The 18581-nt window shown below is 44.7% G+C and overlaps 1 long non-coding RNA gene across 1 annotated transcript; it reads right to left on the bottom strand.

Moving 5' to 3' along the window:
• Nucleotides 1-890: 890 nt before the first annotated feature.
• LOC138365750 (uncharacterized) lies at nucleotides 891-16845 on the bottom strand. The gene is made up of 3 exons (XR_011228977.1): nucleotides 16738-16845; nucleotides 11730-11846; nucleotides 891-1119 (listed from the first exon to the last, which is right to left on the bottom strand). It is a non-coding gene; the product is annotated as an uncharacterized lncRNA (long non-coding RNA).
• Nucleotides 16846-18581: the final 1736 nt, after the last annotated feature.

The following is an 18581-nucleotide window of genomic DNA, read 5'->3' as shown; positions in this document are numbered from 1 at the left end:
TTGAGTATGTCGTAGGTGACGCCATCTTCACCAGGTGCTGTACTTTTACCCTTTTCATAGCCCCCTTTACTTCCTTGGCTGTAATTGGTTCCCCATACTCGTCATCACTAGATTGTGCTCTTGTTATCCTAATCCTTCTGTCATTATGTCGGAGGAGCTGTTCCCTGCTTACTTCTGCAGGGAGGGAGGAGGATGATGCTGCATCACTCCACTTGTGAATTAGTTCTTCAGCCTTACCCTGGGGGTCGTTGTGAGCCGCAGGCCGGGCTCTGCTCCCCTTAGCTACCTTAATTTTTGCCCACACTTGTCTTACAGACGTTTCTCTTCCAATAGAGCTAGTGAACTCTAGTCATTGTCTTTCCCTTTGTAACTCATCTGCAATGTATGTACCTTTACCTGACTAAAAAATCTAATCTAAATCTATATCTAATCTATATGCAAATGAGAGAGTAATAGAGCGAAACCTTTAAAATACTGAACAATTTGGAGGATATTGATTCATACAATTTCTTCAAAAGGTCAGATGTAACACGAACAAGGAGCAAAGGTTTCAAGCTCAACAAGCCACAGTGTAGGAGTGACAACAAATGCTTTTTAACCCATACGATTATGATCATGGCAATAAGGTTTCTAAAACAGTAGGCATTCTTCCAAAGCCAGACACTGAACTATGTTCCCGGCCCAAACCTAGTCACTCAGTATTATTCACTCATTTATCTGTCTTGTCTATTTATGTCTTAAAGGTTACAAGACGTACATTAGTCAATACAATTGGTGCTTAAAATGTAAAGGATCTCTTGTGAAACACGGGTATTAATAAAAAAATTTATTATGTAAAATAAATAAAAAAGGCCCAAGGGCCATGAAGTAACAAGAATGCAAGGCCGGCACAAGCTGGCGTAAGTAGAGAAGACGGAAGATTCTTCATATTAAAAGACCCTGCTTCTCCAAGATGGCAGTCACACCCTGCTTGCCCTGGACAATCACCATATGGAGAAGGACTGTTTACTGTGAAGGGAAGTCCACAAATGCAATGCCAGCATGAGTCAGTCTTGAAGGGTAAACGATGATGGCACCCTCACAGTAACACAAAAGCCGAGCAAGCCCAGTGAGGAAGACCTGTTGATGGGAAGGAGGAGAATCATTAGTCACAACAAAATCCACATAGAAACAAAGGAGAGAAAAAAAATAAAGTGGATGTCTTCTTTTTGTATAGACATAATAAATATTGCCATTTGGCTATGTATTTATATGATATATAATAGAATACAGCATAAAACAAAATAAGAGGGGTGGTAGGAGAAGAAAAGATTAGTGTTCAGTGAGAATCCACAAGGTCTTCTCTGAATACTCTTTATTTTCTCCAAGGCTGTGGGTCCCTACAATTGCACCAGAGGTGGTACACACCCCTATTATTATTTAAACAGGTGAGTACACACACGGTGTTAGCAAACTTAGCCTCCAAACACACACACACACATGGTATCAGCAAACGTAGCCTCCAAACACACACACACACATGGTATCAGCAAGCTTAGCCTCCAAATACACACACACACATGGTATCAGCAAGCTTAGCCTCCAAATACACACACACACATGGTATCAGCAAGCTTAGCCTCTAAACACACACACACACACACACACACATGGTATCAGCAAGCTTAACCTCCAAACACACACACACACACATGGTATCAGCAAGCTTAGCCTCCAAACACACACACACACACATGGTATCAGCAAACTTAGCCTCCAAACACACACACACACATGGTATCAGCAAGCTTAGCCTCCAAACACACACACACACATGGTATCAGCAAGCTTAGCCTCCAAATACACACATGGTATCATCAAGCTTAGCCTTCAAACACACACACACACATACATGGTATCAGCAAGCTTAGCCTTCAAACACACACACACAGAAAATGGGGACATTGAAACAGTTGATAAACTTGATTTCAAGAGAGAGAGGTCACTATGGGGAACTTCAAATTTTTTGTAATAAGTAATTAGGCAGACTTGTTGCTAGACAGGGAAGTAAATTAATTGTATGCCAAATTTTGCAAAATATACAATGAAGGCACACAAACATTCATACCAAAACAGAGATGCAGGGCCAGAAAACAGGATTGGTTCAACAGAAATTGAGAGAGGGCCACAAACCAAAAGACACAAAAATGGAATGAAAGACATTGAAAAACTACAAGCAGATGTCAACAAAGTTTTCGATTGGGCAGCAGAAAATAACATGATGTTTAACAGTGATAAATTTCAGGTATGGCAAAAATGAGGATCTGAAACATAATACAGGGTACAAAACACAATCGAATCTTCCCATAGTAGAAAAACAGCATGTCAAGGATTTGGAAATAATGATGTCCGACGATCTAATGTTTAGGGAGCATAACCAAGCAAATATTGCGTCGGCCAGAAAAATGATCGGATGGATTATGAGAACTTTCAAATCCAGGGATCCCATCACAATGGTTGTACTCTTCAAGTCACTTATGTTGTCCCGTCTCGAGTACTGCTCAGTATTCACTTTCCCCTTCAGAGCACGGGTGCACGGTTGTTCCTGCCGGAACAACCGTGGACATCTTCAGGAGAAAACTGGACTGTTTTCTAAGAGAAGTTCCGAATCAGCCGGGATGTTGTGGGTATGTGGCCCTGCGGGCCGCTCCAAGCAACAGCCTGGTGGACCAAACTCTCACAAGTCGAGCCTGGCCTCGGGCCGGGCTTGGGAGTAGAAGAGCAGAACCCCATCAAGCAGGTATCAAAATAGAAAGAAGCCAAACCCCCAATCATACCAGCGATACAAAGATGCGAGAAACAACTATACAGCAGTAAGGGAAGAGGCAGAAAGAAATTTTTATAAAGGGATAATGGATAAATGTAAAACAGAACTGGGCCTATTCTACAAATTCATAAACAACAAATTGCAGGTAAAGGATAATATCCAGAGGTTGAAAATAGGAAACAGATTCACAGAAAATGATAATGCAATGTGTGAAACATTAAACCAAAAGTTCCAAAGTGTGTTTATACAAAATGAAATCTTAAGAGAACCAGACACAATAAGAATTTCTGAGAACAACATAGAGCGTATAGAGGTGTCTAGAGATGAAGTGGAAAATATGCTAAAGGAGCTAAGTAAGAACAAAGCAGTTGGTCCAGATGGAGTTTCACCATGGGTTCTGAGAGAATGTGCATCTGAGCTCAGCCTTCCACTTCACCTGATCTTTCAGGCATCCCTGTGTATAGGAGTCATAGCAAACATGTGGAAAAAGGCTAACATAGTTCCAATCTACAAAAGTGGCAACAGGGAAGACCCCACCCCTCTCAGTTATAGACCTGAATCATTGACAAGTGTAACAGTGAAAAGATTGAAAAAAAAATAATAAAAACTAAATGGGTAGAACACCTGGAGAGAAAATATATAATATCACACAGACAGTATTGTTTTCGATCTGGAAGATCCTGTGTATCGAATTTACTCAGTTTCTATGATTGAGCCACAGAGATTTTAAAGGAAAAAGGTAGTTGGGTTGACTGCATCTATCTAGACATAAAAAACCAGCGTTGAATGTAATGAAACGCCATTTTCTGGGTGAGTCCCGGAGGCTCCCCGGAGCTATCCCAGGCTGATATGCTAATGTCAGACTTTGGCATCAGTCATGTGTATGGAGTTCTTAGGCCTACCGGGGACCACGGCCAGAACCGGGCCCCCTCAGAGAGGCAAGGGGAGCAATGGCCTATAGAAGCCCCCGTGTAGTTGGAAGCATTCTATGTCTGCCATCGACCGGAACAGGCACCCAGAAAGGTAAGCGCCCCAAAACAAACCCCTATTCTGGTTAAAATTGCTACCTAATACCGAACTAGTGGATAGAACTCCCCAACCGAAAACAAGCAAATTAGTGTGACGTCACACACTGCCGCGCCGCTGTCTGCGCAGCTCCCCCCTCCCCGGGAGGGGGAAGGGGGAGCCCCAGACCCCCCGCGCCGGCTACCCACACCTCAGTTCTTGAGGCTGGATGTCAAAAACGCGAAAAACCGCCGACCGGAGGGAGGGAGGGATGCCGGGGAGCCTCCGGGACTCACCCAGAAAATGGCGTTTCATTACATTCAACGCTGGTTTTCTGGGGGGAGCCCCGTCGGCTCCCCGGAGCTAACTACCCACAGACAGAAAAAGAGTGACTCACCCGGGAGGCGGTCGTCGCTCACCCCTCAACTCGAAGCCGAGACAACTGGCTGCAACCGCCGACCCAAAGCAACACAGGCCCGACGAGGGCCAGGGACATTCACAAGGTAACGAGCAGCCAGGACCCTGTTCGACCGCCAAAATCCCCGCGCCCGAATATCAGACCAAGACATATTCCGAAAGACGGCAGCAAGAGCCGCGAACTTACGAACGTCATGGGCACGGGGATAGACCGCAGGCTGGCTAGACCTAATAACCCTGCGGACGACCTGAGAGACCCGAACCCGCGAACAGGGAAGAAGGGAAACCGGATCAACCCACAGCGCGTCCCCGGACACAGAAGCTGTGGCGCGCAAATAACGGCGAAGCGCCGCAACCGGACACAAAACATGATGCACCCCCGGCCTGACCAACCAAGCATCAACCACCCATGGACCCCTCCGGAACGCAGCAGTCTCATTCTTCGCCAGAAAAGAAGGAGACGGCTGCAAACGAACAAAACTATCACCACGACCAAAAGAGCAGAAACCCCTGCGCCGGAGGAGAGCATGAAGCTCCCCTACCCGACCCCCAGAGGCCAAAGCCAACAAGAAAAGTGCCTTGGAAAAACAATCCTGGACCGAAGGGGCCACAACGAAACGAGGAGATGAAAGGAAAGCGAGCACTCTGTCCAAAGACCAGGACGGCTCAGGCGACGCATGAGCAGGCCGGAGGTGAAACAATGCACGAGACAGCTTGCGAAACGGCGCAGACGTAACATCGATACCGAAAGCAAGCTGAAGCGGCTCCGCCAGCGCCGCACGATACGAAGCGACAGTGTTAGGCAGAAGATGACGGTCCTGAAACAACCAAGAGAGGAAGGACAAGACCACCCGAACAGACAAGGAGCTAACACGACGAAGACGCAAAAAGAAACGGAAGGACCGCCAGGAAACTTCATACTGCCGCCGAGAAGAAGCCCTCAGGTGGGACACCAACAAGGAGGCCACCTGATCACCATAGAGATGATGATAGACTCGAGTCAAAAAAACCATACGCGAAGACTCGAGGAGAAGATCGAACCAGCTACGTGACGTACCGGCCCGATCTGCTGAAAGAGGCGGAGCCGCGGGAAAACCCTCGGGTTCGGACACCGAGCAACCAGCGCCTGAAACCAAGGCTGGGCCGGCCACCAAGGGGCCAGAAGGACAACTCTCCCCTGGTTATCTTGAGGTTATCTTGAGATGATTTCGGGGCTTTTTAGTGTCCCCGCGGCCCGGTCCTCGACCAGGCCTCCACCCCCAGGAAGCAGCCCGTGACAGCTGACTAACACCCAGGTACCTATTTTACTGCTAGGTAACAGGGGCATAGGGTGAAAGAAACTCTGCCCATTGTTTCTCGCCGGCGCCTGGGATCGAACCCAGGACCACAGGATCACAAGTCCAGCGTGCTGTCCGCTCGGCCGACCGGCTCCCTAAAAGTCTGGTAAGTCTCTAAGCGAGTCAGGACCTGGAGCAACAGCCGAACTGGGGGAAAGAGGTACAGGAACCCCCACCTCGACCAGTCGAGCCGAAAGGCATCGACCCCGACGGCTTCGCAATCGGGGAAGGGCGCCGCATAAACGGGAAGACGCCGCGACCACGCCGACGCGAAGAGGTCCACCTCGGGGCGCCCGAACGTCTGGCAAAGCCAACGGAAGGACTCGTCGTCGACCGTCCACTCCGTGGAGAGGGGAACGAAGCGAGACAGGGCGTCGGCCAAGACGTTGGACACGCCCCGTATGTGAACCGCCAGGAGAGCCAAACCCCGAGAACTCAGCAGACGAGTCACCCGAAGCGACCAACCCCAAAGAGACAAGGACCGCATCGAACCCCCGCGGTTCAGGCAATGAACCACCGGAGAGCAGTCCGAATGGAGCCGAATCGTCGATCCGCGGGCCACCCGAATCCTCCCCAGAGCAAACCACACTGCCGCGAACTCCCGCACCGTACTGTGAGCTCGACGGAAGGACGGATCCCAACGCCCCTGGCCGGCCTGGTGAGCACTGGTCACAAAACCCCAGCCGAGAGACGACGCATCCGTGTACACATCGAGCGAGGGCTCGGGTAGGCGCCAAGGCACTGAACCCCGAAAAACCCGAAGAGGAAGCCGGTGACGCAGCAACCGACGCAAGGCCCCCGGGGGTTGAACTCTGCGATCGCGAGAGAGGCGGAAGGGGGAACCCCGAAGGAACCAGAACAGCCGTCGAAGCCAAACCCGACCCGGCGGGTAGACCACCATCGCGAAGTTCAGGCTCCCGCACAGCCCCTCGAGCAACCGCCGGGTGACCCGAGGGCCCTCCAGAAACAGACGAAGGCGGGACCGCAGCCGCAGGAGAGACTCCGGAGGGAGAGACAAGGAGGCGGTCCGAGAGTCCCACACGAGACCCAGCCAAGTCCGAACCTGAGAGGGAACCAGATGGGACTTCCTCCAGTTCACCAAGAACCCGAACCCGGCGAGCTGGGAAAGAACCAAATCCCTGGCTAGCAAGCAAGCCGACTGGCTGGGAGCCCAAACCAGCCAGTCGTCGAGGTAGGCCAACACCCGAACACCTAGGAGACGCAAACGAGCCACCACAACCCGTGTAAGGCGTGTGAACACGCGAGGTGCCAGGTTCAACCCGAACGGGAGACAACGAAAGCGGTAACTCAGACGCCCCACTACAAAACCGAGCCAGTCCCTGAACCGCGGATGAATCGGGACATGCCAATAAGCGTCCCGGAGGTCCAGGGACACCATCCAAGCACCCGGCTCCAAGAGGAGCCGAACCTGAGACAGCGTAGTCATCCGAAAGGAGGGGCAATGAACCCAGGGGTTCAGACGGGACAAGTCCAGAATGAACCGCAGGTCCGCGCAGTCCCGTTTCGGAACCGGAAACAGACGGGAAACCCATCTGAGGGACGACGTCGTTTCGACGACGCCCAAGCGTACCCACTCCAAGACGACTCGACAGAGCGCAGGGGAAGAAGCCTGCCCCGCCAGCCCCGACCCCCCAAAGGGGGGAGGGGCCACCCAACGCCACCGCAGGCCGCGAGACACGACCCAAAAGGCCCACGAATCGTGGGACCAGGCGCGGGCGAACAGCGCAAGCCGCCCCCCCATCGCCCCGTCAAAGGGGCAAACCGCGAAAGGGCCGGCGACCCCTACGAGACCCAGAACCCCGCACAGCGCGAACACCGCGCTGACCAGACGAGGGAGGGTCCGCAGGAGGAGCCAACCCCAAACCTGACACCAGAGGCCTACCACGACGAGAGGAACCCCGAGCCCTGGCACGACCTTTCCGGGAAGACCCACCCCGGGACCCCCGGAAAACCAACAAGTCCGACATCGGACGACAAGCCGCCGACGCAGCCTGAATAAACTGCGCCACGGCCGACTCCCCAAACAGGAGAGGACAAAAAGGTGAAGAACGCCTAAGAGCCAGAGCCCAAGCAGATTCCACGGAGGAACCCAGCACCGCCTGCCGACACGCGAGACGGGAAGCATAGAACAGGGAAACCGCATCCCGCAAAATCGGCGTGAACAGCTTCAACAAGGCAGCCGACGAACGCGCAGCCGAGGACAAGGTGCCGGACCCCGGGACGGACCCAAGCGTCCCCACATCCTCCACGAGCCAATCCGAAGACAGCTCCAGGAGGGAAAAGAACCGCAAGGCCGAACACAAAAGGCCCCGAGCGCGCAAGTCCTCCGCCACGAGCGCCGCCGAAAGGGAGGGAACCTGCACATGGAGCTGAATAACGCCCACATCGCGGGGAAGGGCAGGGGCAAACAAGCACTCATTCAGGTACTCAAGTTCACCCCCCAGGAAAACCTGAAGCACCGTGGAAGCTTCCCGCCACTCCAGCGTGCGGGAACGACAGAAGGAATGCCAGGAATCCAGACCAAACAAGGGGCAGTCTGCTAGCCAGGATGACTCCGGAACCTCGTAACGGAGCCAGAAAGGGAACGAAGTCCCAAACCTGAACGTGGACGGATCCATTTCCGAGGCATAATCCGGGTCACGCAGGAGGTAAGCTGCAAAGGCCGCTCGCACCACACCAGGTTGGATGCGATAAGCCGAAAACCTCCGGAAGGACGGAACCGACGTACCCGGGGGAACACGGAACCGTACCCGGGGAGGGGCCGACACCAAATCCAACTCGTACGCAGAGGGGGGGAAAGAAAACCCCACTCCTTGTAACAATAAGCCCCGCTCAGTGGGAAGAAAAACCCAGGCGGGGTCCAGCGGGGCCCAAGGCCCCCAAGTCAGCCCCTCCCCAGCCTCGAGGTCCGTCACCACAGGACCCGAGGCCGAGTCCTCTCCCCAAGCCCCGACCCCACAAGACAAGGACGGAGCAGCCGGAAAAGCTGGAGGAAGGGGGGCCCACTGGTCAGACCCTGAAGCTTCGGCCGGGAGACAAGACTCGAATGCCTCTGCCGCCCCCCCGGAAGGGGCAACCCCCGAAGCTGCCCGAGTCTCGAGATCAAGTAACCCCTGCTCCGACCCCGAAACCCTCAGACGCTTCGGGGCCGGAAGCAGGGGCGGGGGACCAGAACGAACAGAAGGGAAAGGACGAGGAGGTGCGGACTGAACCAGGATCGAAGCGACCCCCACCCCCAAGTCCGGGTCTCGAAAAGCAAAGCGGGGCAGCCCCGGGGCATCCGGGGAAGCAACCAACCGAGCGCGTTGCAACAGACGAAACCTAGACTGCAACGCACGTGCCGCCTGTACCCGAAGAGAATCATCAGAGGATTGGGTAAATTGAGTCACAAGCAAGCAGCAACACTCACAGGACTCAGGGTCGAAAGTATCACCGACCCAACAGGCAGCGTGGCAGAGGCAAAAACAATGAGGGTCACCCTGAGACAAGGGGACCGAGCAACCCTCAAACTCGCACACAGCGAGTGGGGACTCCGGGGTCACATCCATCGGACCCACGCGCCCCCTAGGGGATTCCCAGGGTCCTGAGCGTTTACTTTAAGAGGACTCGCGCTCAGGTAGTCCCAGGCAGGGTGCTGCAAACCGGCGCCCAAAACTACCAAGCAAACTTCTAAAGCTGAACCCCAGGGACGTGTACACTCACGGGGACCTAGCAGGGGGCGCCACCGAGGAGAACAGTGGAAGGGCAAAAACAAACTGAATAAAATGACAGAACCCCCCACCAGGCAAAAACAAAAAGAAAAACAAAACCCCGCAAGAGGACAGCGAACCCCAAGGAACAGAGCCGGCCGCGATGTCGGGAATTACAAGCTGAGCAGCACCCTGCGCCCCTACCAGTGCAAACTGCCTCTTACCTGCCGGTAACAAGGGAGAACAGAACACCCAAGAGCCCAACAGGCGGCCGAAAAACCGAAAGGTAAAACGGACCAGCAGAGGCAGACCCCGAGGAGCCTGTGGAAGGTGGCCCCAAGCCCCAAGGGCAGTACTTACAGGGCACCTAGGGAAGGCAGCCCTAGGCGCATGCAGCCCGAGTACTGAAGATAACTCCTGGCTCTCGCACCCACAAAACTAACACCACACTCAAAGCACAGTGCAGTAGCGACACCGGAGCCAGAGCACACGACCACCGCCAATAGCATCAGCCTCAAGAACTGAGGTGTGGGTAGCCGGCGCGGGGGGTCTGGGGCTCCCCCTTCCCCCTCCCGGGGAGGGGGGAGCTGCGCAGACAGCGGCGCGGCAGTGTGTGACGTCACACTAATTTGCTTGTTTTCGGTTGGGGAGTTCTATCCACTAGTTCGGTATTAGGTAGCAATTTTAACCAGAATTGGGGTTTGTTTTGGGGCGCTTACCTTTCTGGGTGCCTGTTCCGGTCGATGGCAGACATAGAATGCTTCCAACTACACGGGGGCTTCTATAGGCTATTGCTCCCCTTGCCTCTCTGAGGGGGCCCGGTTCTGGCCGTGGTCCCCGGTAGGCCTAAGAACTCCATACACATGACTGATGCCAAAGTCTGACATTAGCATATCAGCCTGGGATAGCTCCGGGGAGCCGACGGGGCTCCCCCCAGAAAAGGCTTTCGACAGAGTTCCACATGAGAGGTTGTTCTGGAAACTAGAAAATTTTGGATGGGTGACAGGTAAGCTTCTAACATGGATGAAAAATTTTCTGACTGATAGAAAAATGAGGGCAGTAATCAGAGGCAATCGGACTGGAGAAGTGTCACAAGTGGAGTACCACAGTACATGCACCAGAAATGTTCATTGTCTACATAAATGATCTACCAGTAGGAATACAGAATTATATAAACATGTTTGCTGATGATGCTAAGATAATGGGATGGATAAGAAATTTAGATGATTGTCATGCCCTTCAAGAAGACCTGGACAAAATAAGTATATGGAGCACCACTTGGCAAATGAAATTTAATGTGAATAAATGCCATGTTATGGAATGTGGAATAGAACATAGATCCCACACAACCTACAAATTATGTGAGAAATCTTTATATAATTCTGATAAAAGAAAGAGGTCTAGGGTTGATTCTAGATAGAAAACTATCACTTGAGGCCCACATAAAGAACGTTGTGTGAGGAGCCTATGCCACGCTTTCTAACTTCAGAATTTTGTTTAAATACATGGATGGCGAAATACTAAAGAAATTGTTCACGAGTTTTGTTCGGCCAAGGCTAGAATATGCAGCGGTTGTTTGGTGCCCATATCTTAAGAAGCACATCAACAAACTGGAAAAGGTGCAAAGACATGCTACTAAGTGGCTCCCAGAACTAAAGGGCAAGAGCTATGTGGAGAGGTCAGAGGCATTAAATATGCCAAAACTAGAAGACAACAAAAAGAGGTGATAAAATCACTATGTACAAAATAGTAACAGGAATTGATAAAATCGATAGGGAAGATTTCCCGAGACCTGGAACTTCAAGAACAAAAGGTCATAGATTTAAACTAACTAAACAAAGATGCCAAAGAAATATAAAAAAAATTCCTTTCGCATACAGAGTGGTACACGGTTGGAACAAGTTAAGTGAGAAGGTGGTGGCGGCCAAGACCGTCAGTAGTTTCAAAGCATTATGTGACAAAGAGTGCTGGGTAGACGGGACACCACGAGCGTAGCTCTAATCCTGTAACTACACTTAGGTAACTACATTTGGTGTCAGCAAGCTTACCGTCGAAACACACACAAACAGCCTGCCTATTATTCAAGGCCTTCTCTGAGTACTCTCTATTTTCTTCTCTGAGGCTATGGGTCCCTAATCTTGCACCAGAGGTGGTACAACTTTTAAGTTTTTAACTACTGCACTGAGCACCTGATTTTGCAAAGAGTTCTTAGTGCAATTGTTCTGGTATTTTTTTGTTTATAAATATTCAGGTATAGTTTATGTCAAAATGTTTCAAAACTCAACAATTTATATTTCAAAACAAAACAAGTAATGAAAACATTACAAAACATTAAAATATAGCTTAATTAATTAATTAATAAAGTAGCACAACTCTCAGAATGTCTAAAGGTGCTTTGAGCAATGAAGTAGTTAATTTTATATATATAATATTATATATATAATATATATTTACCTGTGACTACTGCTTAGCAAAAATTTGATCTCTGTGAAAATTGGTCTCGTCATTGCTAGGAGAGATTTTAAGACCATGATTTGCTGTGGATGGCACTGTAGTCTTCAAGTCATCAATCTAAAAATAGAGGTAATCTTTTAAAATGTAAATTTTGTATAAAAAAAATGCAAAAATAAATTGCAAGAATAATATGAAGTTATTATACAATTTTTGTTTAATTATTTAAATATTTGTGAGACATTATTAAGAAATGTATGAAGTACAGATTCTCTAAGACCTGATATGTATCTGCTTATGTTCCACCACATTACATTCAGGGCTGAAGAGAAAACACAGCCAGTAAGGTAATGATCACTTAGGATGGACTGGGATGCTACATGTAGGTGGGGGCTAAGCTGCGTGAGGCTAGGATGCCCAGCCTGCCTTGTCTAGGCTGGGCTGGGCTAGGCAACACTAGGAAGGAGTCAACAAATCTCTGGAGTGCCTTACTTTTCCTGATATCCTTAAAAAAGCAAGAATGATGCCATTTTATAAAGGAGGCGAGACAGCAGAAATAAACAATTAGAGAAAAATATCAAATCTACTTATACTTTCAAAAATATTTGATTTTTTTTTTACAAACATCTCTTCCTACTTTGTAAAATTCAACATGAATACAAACACACACACACATCCCTAGGAAGCAGCCCATAGCAGCTGTCTAACTCCCAGGTACTTATTTACTGTTAGGTGAACCAGATATAGAGAATAACCACAAAATCTTGTAAAGCCACTAGTACACGCAGCATTTCAGGCAGGATATATAATATTAATATTATATATATATATATATATATAAATATATATATATATATATATATATATATATATATATATATATATATATATATATATATATATATATATATATATATATATATATAACTGAAAACTCACACCCCAGAAGTGACTCGAACCCATATGCTATGCCCAAGATTACCATCCGAGTGCCAGCGGGGAAGTGGGTCAAATAGCCTCGGCTATCACTTCCTTATGTCTGGTCGTGATGGTCAAGCGGATTAAGGCGTCCCTGTACATACCAGTTGCGTTGCTCCTGGCAGTATTGGGTTCGAGTCACTTCTGGGGTGTGAGTTTTCAGTTGCATATTGTCCTGGGGACCATTCAGGCTTGTTCGCATTTGTGTTCCTCACGTGTTGCCCCAAAAATGAGGTGATTTGATAAAATGCTATGCCCAAGATTACCATCCGAGTGCCAGCGGGAAGTGGGTCAAATAGCCTCAGCTATCACTTCCTTATGTCTGGTCGTGATGGTCAAGCGGATTAAGGCGTCCCTGTACATACCAGTTGCGTTGCTCCTGGCAGTATGGGTTCGAGTCACTTCTGGGGTGTGAGTTTTCAGTTGCATATTGTCCTGGGGACCATACAGGCTTGTTCGCATATATATATATATATATATATATGTATATATATATATGTCGTACCTAGTAACCAGAACGCACTTCTCGGCCAACTATTCCAGGCCCGATTTGCCTAATAAGCCAAGTTTTCATGAATTTATTGTTTTTCGACAACCTAACCTACCTAACCTAACCTAACCTAACTTTTTCGGCTACCTAACCGAACCTAACCTATAAAGATAGGTTAGGTTAGGTTAGGTAGGGTTGGTTAGGTTCGGTCATATATTTACGTTAATTTTAACTCGAATAAAAAAAAATTGACCTCATACATAATGAAATGGGTAGCTTTATCATTTCATAAGAAAAAAATTAGAGAAAATATATTAATTCAGGAAAACTTGGCTTATTAGGCAAATCGGGCCTTGCATAGTAGGCTGAGAAGTACGTTCTGGCTACTAGGTACGACATATATATATATATATATATATATATATATATATATATATATATATATATATATATATATATATATATATATATATATATGAATACATACATACGGGACAAAGAGCCAGAGCTCAACCACCGCAAGCACAACTAGGTGAGTACACACACACACATTATATATATATATATATATATATATATATATATATATATATATATATATATATATATATATGTCGTACCTAGTAGCCAGAACGCACTTCTCAGCCTACTATACATGGCCCGATTTGCCTAATAAGCCAAGTTTTCCTGAATTAATATATTTTTTCTAATTTTTTTCTTATGAAATGATAAAGCTACTCATTTCATTATGTATGAGGTCAATTTTTTTTTATTGGAGTTAAAATTAACGTAGATATATGACCGAACCTAACCAACCCTACCTAACCTAACCTAACCTATCTTTATAGGCTAGGTTAGGTTAGGTAGCCGAAAAAGTTAGGTTAGGTTAGGTTAGGTAGGTTAGGTAGTCGAAAAACATTTATTTCATGAAAACTTGGCTCATTAGGCAAATTGGGCCTTGCATAGTAGGCTGAGAAGTGCGTTCTGGCTACTAGGTACGACATATATATATATATATATATATATATATATATATATATATATATATATATATATATATATATATATATATATATATATATATATCTATAGATATATATATATATATATATATATATTATATATATATTATATATATATATTATATATATATATTATATATATATATATGAGTGTCAGACGATGGAGGAATGATTTTTTTTTAATTTAATTTATATAAAAAATTATTCCTTCTGAAGATGTATTAATATATGAAAGTACTTAAGGAAATTCCTGTTTCAATTCTTCCTCCGTGGTCTGACACTGTCACATTTTTCATCAAGTGTTAATTTTTGTGATATACACACACGTGGCATGTTTACACACACATTATTTATATATATATATATGTCGTACCTAATAGCCAGAACGCACTTCTCAGCCTACTATTCAAGGCCCGATTTGCCTAATAAGCCAAGTTTTCATGAATTAATGTTTTTTCGTCTACCTAACCTACCTAACCTAACCTAACCTAGCTTTTTTTGGCTACCTAACCTAACCTTACCTATAAATATAGGTTAGGTTAGGTTAGGTAGGGTTGGTTAGGTTCGGTCATATATCTACGTTAATTTTAACTCCAATAAAAAAAAATTGACCTCATACATAGAGAAAAGGGTTGCTTTATCATTTCATAAGAAAAAAATTATAGTAAATATATTAATTCAGGAAAACTTGGCTTATTAGGCAAATCGGGCCTTGAATAGTAGGCTGAGAAGTGAGTTCTGGCTACTAGGTACGACATATATATATATATATATATATATATATATATATATATATATATATATATATATATATATATATATATATATATATATATATATGTCGTACCTAGTAGCCAGAACTCACTTCTCAGCCTACTATTCAAGGCCCGATTTGCCTAATAAGCCAAGTTTTCCTGAATTAATATATTTACTATAATTTTTTTCTTATGAAATGATAAAGCAACCCTTTTCTCTATGTATGAGGTCAATTTTTTTTTACTGGAGTTAAAATTAACGTAGATATATGACCGAACCTAACCAACCCTACCTAACCTAACCTAACCTATATTTATAGGTAAGGTTAGGTTAGGTAGCCAAAAAAAGCTAGGTTAGGTTAGGTTAGGTAGGTTAGGTAGACGAAAAAACATTAATTCATGAAAACTTGGCTTATTAGGCAAATCGGGCCTTGAATAGTAGGCTGAGAAGTGCGTTCTGGCTATTAGGTACGACATATATATATATATATATATATATATATATATATATATATATATATATATATATATATATATATATATATATATATATATATAAATAATGTCGTACCTAATAGCCAGAACGCACTTCTCTGCCTACTATGCAAGGCCCGATTTGCCTAATAAGCCAAGATTTCATGAATTAATTGTTTTTCGACTACCTAACCAAACGTAACCTAACTTTTTCAGCTACCTAACCTAACCTAACCTAAAAAGATAGGTTAGGTTAGGTTAGGTAGGGTTGGTTAGGTTTGGTCATATATCTACGTTAATTTTAACTCCAATAAAAAAATATTGACCTCATACATAATGAAATGGGTAGCTTTATCATCTCATAAGAAAAAAAATTGGGAAAATATAATAATTCAGGAAAACTTGGCTTATTAGGCAAATCAGGCATTGCATAGTAGGCCGAGAAGTGCGTTCTGGCTACTAGGTACGACATATATATATATATATATATATATATATATATATATATATATATATATATATATATATATATATATATATATATATATATATATATATATATGGAACCCTCAACCCTATAAGTGGAGGGTTCCTACATACTCAACCAGAGGTGGTACCCTCTATATATTAATAAAAAGGCAAGGCTATGCTAAATCTAGGCAGGGATTGGCTTGGCTAAGCTGGTCAGGGCTTGGCTAGGGTAGGAAGGACTGGTCATGTTTAAAAGCAAGGTAGGGTTAGGCTAGGCAAGACTAGGTAAGGGTATACTGGGATAGGCTTGGCTACGGTAGGCTAGGAAGAGGTAAACTAGGATAAGCAAGGCTGTGCAAGCACTATGCACAGCTAGAATGAACTATGCTAAGATGGTTTAAGCTGGGCTAGGTTAGGATAAGCTGAGTCATGCAGGGCCCCGATTGACCAGTGGAGTCTAATAGTCTAACCTTCTAGCTAGTTTGCTGACCTAAGAGTGTAAATGCCTAGCCCCTAACCTGAGATATATACAAGAGTTTTTACATTCTTGTACAGCCACTAGTACGAGTAGCGTTTCGGGCAGGTCCCTGGAATACGATCCCCGCCGCGAAGAATCGTTTTTTCATCCAAGTACACATTTTATTGTTGAGTTAAACAGAGGCTACAGTTAAGGAATTGCGCCCAGTAAATCCTCCCCGGCCAGGATACGAACCCATGACATAGCGCTCGCGGAACGCCAGGCGAGTGTCCTACCACTACACCACCTGCTGCAATATTATTATAAAGAAATATTACTTATTATAATCGTAAATACTAAATACCTGTTGTGTTGATTTAGGGGCGACGACGATCGTGGGATTGGATGCGAGCCACAGGTGGCCTACACCATGCTTTCTAAGGCGTCCCTCTCATAACAAAAACAAATCCGTGCATTCATACACAAACAGAGATCCCGTGGTTATGCGAATACTTGCAATTCTTTTACTTAAAATAATAACAATTAGATTAATAATAATTAACATAAATTTTACTCAAGATTCATAAAAATCATTAATACTATTTTAAAAGAAGATTTATAAGACATCTAAAAACAGATATACAGACTTTGTGTGATATTTATTTCAACATTATATATTAATAGAATGTTGTAACTATTATTTTTAAATATTAGGTAGTTTCCAGCTACGTATATCGCATATAAACGTTGCAAAAAGATTTTAGACTGAATTAACACATTACATATTTATGGAGTAATTAACAACAAAACAATCTTTATTTTCATTGCAGAACATATATCAGAGCATACTAGTGACTCATACATTTAAAATAGTGTGATTTTTAAACAATTCGGTTGTAAACCCGCAGAACGGCCTACCCGCCAAAGACGTAACATAAGAAATGGTATATAATTCATTATTTTAAATTACATATATAATCATTAATAATATTCGGCAGCTATCGAGGTTCTCCATAGGTAAATTCCTGTACTCTAACAAGATGCTACTTGCTGTTTAGCTGTTTAAATTCTTGGAAAATTGTAATGACCAGCGACATGAAATATAACAATGAAATAATAGCAGGTAACTGTAGGTGAACGAAAAATAAAATTCCAAATTGATTAGATGTTTTTCTAAATATAAAGATCGACCTGAAGGAATTTTATGAATTATGGACTAATTAAACAAAAAAATAGGTAATTTTACTTGAAGAACAGATACCAGAGAATAGTTAGTGAGTACATTTATATTGTATAATGGGAGAAAGCCCCTGGTAGCCGCGAATTAAAATAACCACCTACATTAATTGATAACTAGGAAATAATATCTGGAAACTTTATCTGAACGAAAACACAATACCAATTTGTTTAGATGTTTTTCTTAATATAAAGATCAACAGTAAGGAATCTTATTCATTATGGACAAATTAACAAAAAAAAACGATAATTTTCATTGAGGACCATATATTAGAGCATACTTAGTCACTTATATATTAAAAGTATTGTGTATTTTGAACCATTGGGGTTGTAAACAAACAGAACGGCCTACCCGAAAAGTCGTAACATAAAATGTTGCATATGTTTGCTAATTTATTATTTGATAAATGATTATTATTAATTTACGACAACTATAGAGGTTTCCCATTAGTTAAATTACTGTAGTCTGACTAAATGCTACTACAAAACATATATAAATCCTGGGAAAGTCACAATGACCAGCGACATTAAAGCATAGAGGGTTAAATAGTTACAGGCAACTGTCGGCGAACGAAAAATTCATTTCCAAATTTATTAGATGTTTTCCTAAATATAAAGATCGATAGGCTGGAATTTTCTGGATTATGGCCTAATTAAGGCAAAAATATATATATTTTTACTTGAAGAACAAATATCAGAGCATAGTCAGTGAGTTATAGAATAATAAGAGTGTGGTATTTCATTGTATAACAAGAGATAGTCCATGGAAGCGAAAATAGACGTAGTTTTACACAAAATAACGTCCAAAAACAGCCGTAGAGTCAAACGGCAAATGTTGACGTTCTTTTTAAGAGGACAGGTTGGTTCGAGGACCAGAGGGCCGAGAGAGTGCGGGATGAACTCGTACTGAGTGGGGAAAAGAAAGTTCACCCATTCGTGTGTCAAGGAACCGTAAGGATGGGGGACGCAGAC

The sequence above is a fragment of the Procambarus clarkii genome, chromosome 17 (assembly GCF_040958095.1).
Source record: "Procambarus clarkii isolate CNS0578487 chromosome 17, FALCON_Pclarkii_2.0, whole genome shotgun sequence".
In the NCBI taxonomy this organism is placed as follows: Eukaryota; Metazoa; Arthropoda; class Malacostraca; order Decapoda; family Cambaridae; genus Procambarus; species Procambarus clarkii.
The sequence above is the reverse complement of the archived record's forward strand: the minus strand, read 5'-3'. Positions and strand labels throughout refer to the sequence as shown.